The sequence below is a fragment of the Rhineura floridana genome, chromosome 5 (assembly GCF_030035675.1).
Source record: "Rhineura floridana isolate rRhiFlo1 chromosome 5, rRhiFlo1.hap2, whole genome shotgun sequence".
NCBI classification, from domain to species: domain Eukaryota; kingdom Metazoa; phylum Chordata; class Lepidosauria; order Squamata; family Rhineuridae; genus Rhineura; species Rhineura floridana.
The window spans coordinates 78,887,835-78,893,604 of NC_084484.1; the positions used below are offsets into that span (position 1 = coordinate 78,887,835).

At 41.1% G+C, this 5,770-nt stretch overlaps 1 pseudogene; it reads left to right on the plus strand.

Annotated features, from left to right (window-relative positions):
* The first annotated feature begins 1,072 nt into the window (after window positions 1–1,072).
* On the plus strand, window positions 1,073–5,016 carry LOC133386072 (cytidine monophosphate-N-acetylneuraminic acid hydroxylase-like; annotated as a pseudogene).
* The last annotated feature ends 754 nt before the right edge of the window (window positions 5,017–5,770 follow it).

Sequence of the window (5,770 nt, forward strand, 5' to 3'; positions counted from 1 at the left end):
AGTTGCCTAATATTGAGGAGTCCAGGGAGGATTTTTTCAATAAAGGTCTTATCACTGCCTCCTTTAAACTAAGGGGCATTCTGCCTTGTTGTAAAGAGGCATTAATCACTTCCCTGGTCCACTCAACCAGTCCCCCTCTGTCATTTTTTATAAGCCAGGAAGGGCAAGGATCTAACATGCAGGTGGTCGGACGTGCCTCTCCGAGAATTTTGTCCACATCTTCGGGTTGAAGAAGCTGGAAAGAATCCATTTTAATTAGACAAGCAGGGGCCAAAGTTACATCCACAGAGACTGTATCAATTTTAGCATCTAAGTCGGAGCGAATCTGAGCAACTTTATCTGCAAAATATCGCGCAAACTCAGAACAACGGGTTGCTGAGTGGTCAACATCAGATTCATGGGAGTCAGGGTGTAAGAGATCCCTGACCACTCGAAACAGTTCCATTGGGCGAGATCCCGCAGATGCAATGGAGGCGGAGTAGAAAGATTTCTTCTGGGCCCACACTGCCACGGAATAGGTCTTTAGGTAGACTCTGGCCCGTGTTTGGTCAGATTCGCTCAGAGTTTTCCGCCAACGTCGCTCTAGTCTCCGTCTTTCGCACTTCATTGCCAACAAATCCTCAGTAAACCAAGGGGAGGACTTGGCTCCAAAGCGTGAAAGGGGACACTTAGGAGCGATTGTGTCCACGGCCCTGGTCATTTCCTCATTCCAGAGGTCAACCAGGGCTTCGACAGAATCACCTGCCCAGGTGACAGGAAAATCCCCAAGAGTCATCAGAAAACCATCTGGATTCATCAGTCTCCTGGGGCGGACCATTCTAATTGGTCCCCCACCCCTGCAGAGGTTTTGAGCTCCAGTGAGTTTGAACCTAACCAGGAAGTGATCTGTCCATGACAAAGGAACTAATGCCAGCTCCTCCACACCAAGATCACCTACATCCCGTCCAATACAGAAAACAAGGTCCAAGGTATGACCAGCAGCATGTGTGGGGCTAGATATTATTTGAGACAGACCCATGGTTGTCATGGAGGCCATGAAATCCTGAGCTACTCCAGTAAGGGCAGTATCGGCATGGATATTGAAGTCACCCAGCACTACAAGTCTTGTGGACTCCAGTACCAGATCCAAGACTACCCTAGTAAGCTCAGGAAGGGAGACAGTTGGGCAGCGGGGTGGGCGGTACACCAACAGAATCCCTATTCTGTCTCGAGCACCCAGCTTCAAATAAATGCATTCGAACCCTGAAGACTGTGGGAGGGGATGCCTGGTTAGGTAGATGGTATTTTGAAAAATCACTGCGACTCCACCTCCCCATCCCCCAGGTCTAGGCTGCTGATGAACAGAGAAACCAGGAGGACAAAGCTGGGAGAGATTAAACCCCCCAGCCTCATCCAACCAAGTCTCTGTAATGCACGCCAGGTCAGTGTGCTCATCCAGTATCAGTTTCTGAATAGCATTGGATTTACCATTCACTGACCTGGCATTCACAAGCAGTATTTTTAGCCCGGGGGAAATGTCACCAAGGCTTTCCAGGTTATCTGAATGGGGAGACAACTTGGGGGTAACCAAAAACCTAGTAGGTTTCTCCTTAGCTCGAATGAACAATTGTCTCCCAGGACCGTATCTTCCCCGCCCCTTCAAGACACTAATGGGTGCCCCGGAACCCCCTCCCTTGATTCCTCATTTACCCATATAGAGGATTGATTCCTCTTATTTATAGGAACTATGTAAAGATTTATGGTTGAATCCTCACTGAGAAGCTCACAGAGCTTTTAATGGTGCGTGAGGGGGATCAGATGGACTGTCAACACCAGTGATTTAGATCTTCTAGTGATTTTGGTCTTTATGTGCAGATGTTACTGATGGGCAAAACACACAGTGGGACGTTTTACAGAGTCTATTTGACAAACCCTAAATACATATTTTAAAAAAATAAAAGAAAATGTGAAGTATTAGTTACAATGAAGAATGATTGGGATTGTTGTTGTTGTTATGTGCCTCCAAGTCAACTATGACTTATGGTGACTCTATGAATCAGCGACATCCAACAGCATCTGTCATGAACCACCCTGTTCAGATCTTGTAAGTTCAGGTCTGTGTCTTCCTTTATGGAATCAATCCATCTCTTGTTTGGCCTTCCCCTTTTTCTACTTCCTTCTGTTTTTCCCAGCATTATTATCTTGTCTAATGAATCATGCCTTCTCATTATGTGTCCAAAGTATAATAACCTCAGTTTCATCATTTTAGCTTCTAGTGCTAGTCTGGTTTAATTTGTTCTAACACCCAATTATTTGTCTTTTTCGCAGTCCATGGTATCTGCAAAGCTCTTCTCCAACATGATTGGGATTAGTCACCCACAATTATAGATACTGTTTCATGCAGAAGCAGAAGTCTGTTACTACTGTGATTCTCTGACTGCACAAGCTGCTGATATTTTTCATTGTCCCATACTGGGAATATGGGAGTGATCTTCTGTTGTATGAGAGGGAACCATAATCACCCTATAAAATATGTTTCTGAAGGAATAAAGCAGATGGAACGAGTTACATTTTGTAAAAGAACAGATATTCTTCACGCATTCAAAAACATGTGCAAACACCAAAGAGGTGTTGTTATTAGGGATACTGAAAACCTAACAGAAATTTACACTATGCATATCTGGAAACTGGATGTGAGCATGAAGAAAATATTAAATCTCCATCTATCAAGATGACCAGTTGAAATAGATGCAGAGAATGGATTAGTGCTAATTGAGCTGCATCCTCCAAATCTATGCGATACAGAACCTAGAAAGTTTGATGATCTGGCTTTTGGAGAGGGGCAAGGAATTTATGTAACACGTACATATACAGATCTCAAACTAGGAGACGAACTATATTTGAACTAGGGACGGATGAATCTGTCAATTTTTGTTTCTCTCAGCTTCTCATTTTTTCAATCTTAAATTTGATTCTCCACATTTCTGCATCAGTCTGCATTTTATTTTTTTAAAACTTCATCAGCATTTCATGTTCGTATGCAATTTTGTCAAATATATACATGCTTGTAAAGCATTTTTTCCAAATGTAAATGCATTTTTGTACATTGTTTTCACTGATATATGCATTTTAATGTACCTGTGTAGATAATGAAAAACGATGGAATGCTTTCAAAGAAATGGGGGTGCCACAGCATCTGTTTGTCCTGATGCACAACCAATACTTTGGACAAGAGGCTACTGTAAGGACAGAATATGGAGAAGCCAATTGGTTCCCAATCGGAAAGGGTGTGAGACAGGGGTGTATTTTATCACCCTATTTGCTTAATCTATACGCAGAACATATCATACGGAAAGCAGGATTGGAGCAAGATGAAGTAAGTGTGAAAACTGGAGGGAGAAATATCAATAATTTAAGTTATGTAGACAATACCATACTCTTAGCAGAAACCAGTAATGATTTAAAATGAATGCTGATGAAAGTGAAAGAGGAAAGCACAAGAGCAGGACTACAGTTGAACGTCAAAAAGACTAAAGTAATGACAATAGAAGATTTATGCAGCTTTAAAGTTGACAATGAGGACATTGAACTTGTCAAGGATTATCAATACCTTGGCACAGTCATTAACCTAAATGGAGACAATAGTCAAGAAATCAGAAGAAGGCTAGGACTAGGGAAGGCAGCTGTGAGAGAACTAGAAAAGGTCCTCAAATGCAAAGATGTATCACTGAACACTAAAGTCAGGATCAATCAGACCATGGTATTCCCGATCTCTATGTATGGATGTGAAAGTTGGACAGTGAAAAAAGGGGATAAGATGAAAATCAACTCATTTGAAATGTGGTGTTAGAGGAGAGTTTTGCAGATACCATGGACTGTGAAAAAGACAAATAATTGGGTGTTAGAACAAATTAAACCAGAACTAGCACTTGAAGCTAAAATGATGAAACAGGTTATCATACTTTGGACACATCATGAGAAGACATGATTCACTGGAAAAGACAATAATGCTGGGAAAAACAGAATGGAGTAGAAAAAGAGGAAGGCCAAACAAGAGATGGATTGATTCCATAAAGGAAGCCACAGACCTGAACTTACAAGATCTGAACAGGGTGGTTCATGACAGATGCTCTTGGAGGTCGCTGATTCATAGGGTCGCCATAAGTCGTAGTCGACTTGAAGGCACATAACAACAACAAAATGTACCCCAGTTTATGCATTTTTGTACGTATTACTTGGCTGGAGAACTGCACTGCAAAATTTAGAGAAGTGCATATTTTGAGGGATGTCTGTTTTTGTTCATGGATTCTTTTGGAAAGTGCTAATTAGAGTTTAGATGCAAACTCAATCTAATTTCTCCTCCATCCCTAATTTAAACCATGGGTAATTGGTCCTGCCTTTGCATGTGGGTGGTGACTATTTCATGAGCCACCTAGCGATGGGTTAGAAAGAATTTTTTGTACACATCTAATCTACATCAGTCAAATGCATACTGATCATCTCACTTACTGTACATTAAAGAAACCTACCTTGAAAATCAAGGTAAAAGATCTTGAGATTAAATAAATACAAAATAAACGAAGGCTTGAAAAATGGCATGGCCTGTCTCCTTGTACCTTGACCAGAGTGGTGTAAAGCTGACCGATATTAATATTATTTCACTTGGAATTTGACAAAATTCTTAGCTTCATGATGCCGATAAATGGTGTTCAACGCAAAATGGACACTTACATCACTGTCAAATTTAAAGGCCATAAAATCTTAAATATAGTGGACTGCATGAGACCCAATGGCAGAACGTTTCCTGAGAAAGTTGACATTATAATGAGTGACATGGCAGAAAGCTTCCATCTGGAAACACCCTGCCTGTTGAATCTTATAGAACTTACTACTGGAACCAAGATTGACTGCTTCCACCTACACAAATTTCAAACTCTTTTGAGATGCAGCTTTTGGAAGCTCTGTGTCCTTCCTGCTGAGAACTTCCCTATAGTGATGCTTACCTGGATGTTATTAGGCTCTGCCCCCCTCAACTGACTTGTCCTCCCCTCCCCTGTCCACCAACTATGAATAATCTTCCAGATATGACAGGTGGTGTTTCTGTATATCCTTGGATTTAACCTCAAACAGTGATGTGTCAAAAGGTTTCCTGTAACCACATAGAGTTCCATGCTAATAGGATTCCTCTCTTTACTACTGGGGACAGGAATTTCTATGTAATGGGATGGGGCCTTCCCTATCAGTAAACAAAATTGGCAGATTGTCCTTACACAGATCTCCACGTGCCTGCTGGATCCCCACAGAACTTTTAATCTATGGCAATTGTTTGGAAATAACAACGTTCTTAGCAATCACTATGAAAAGAAAAAAAACTCTTGGTACAATCTATTTCAGATTTGTCACACTTTAGACTATATTATCATTGGTCTAAGAGCCTTGAAAATTTCAGCTACATCATCTTAATTAGAACTGTGAATGCAAAATTGTGACCCACAAGCTGAGCAAAGCTTATTGAAACTGTTGTCCTGAAGTTTTGGAAGCTATAGAAGAAAATTTGTTTTAGCTGGAGTTCTGGATGACATGCTGCAATTTGCATATCTTCTTTGCATTGATCATGCTATTTACTTAAAGCACAGGTTTGTCAGAAATAGTATCCTTCTTCATGTGCTGACTTTAGTTATATCTTGCCCTTGAGCTTAGTCTGACTTGATCCTGCTAAAAGCAGAATTCAGCTTGAAATTTGTGTTTTGAGGGGGAGAGAAGCGAATGCAGACTCATCAGATTGCACATA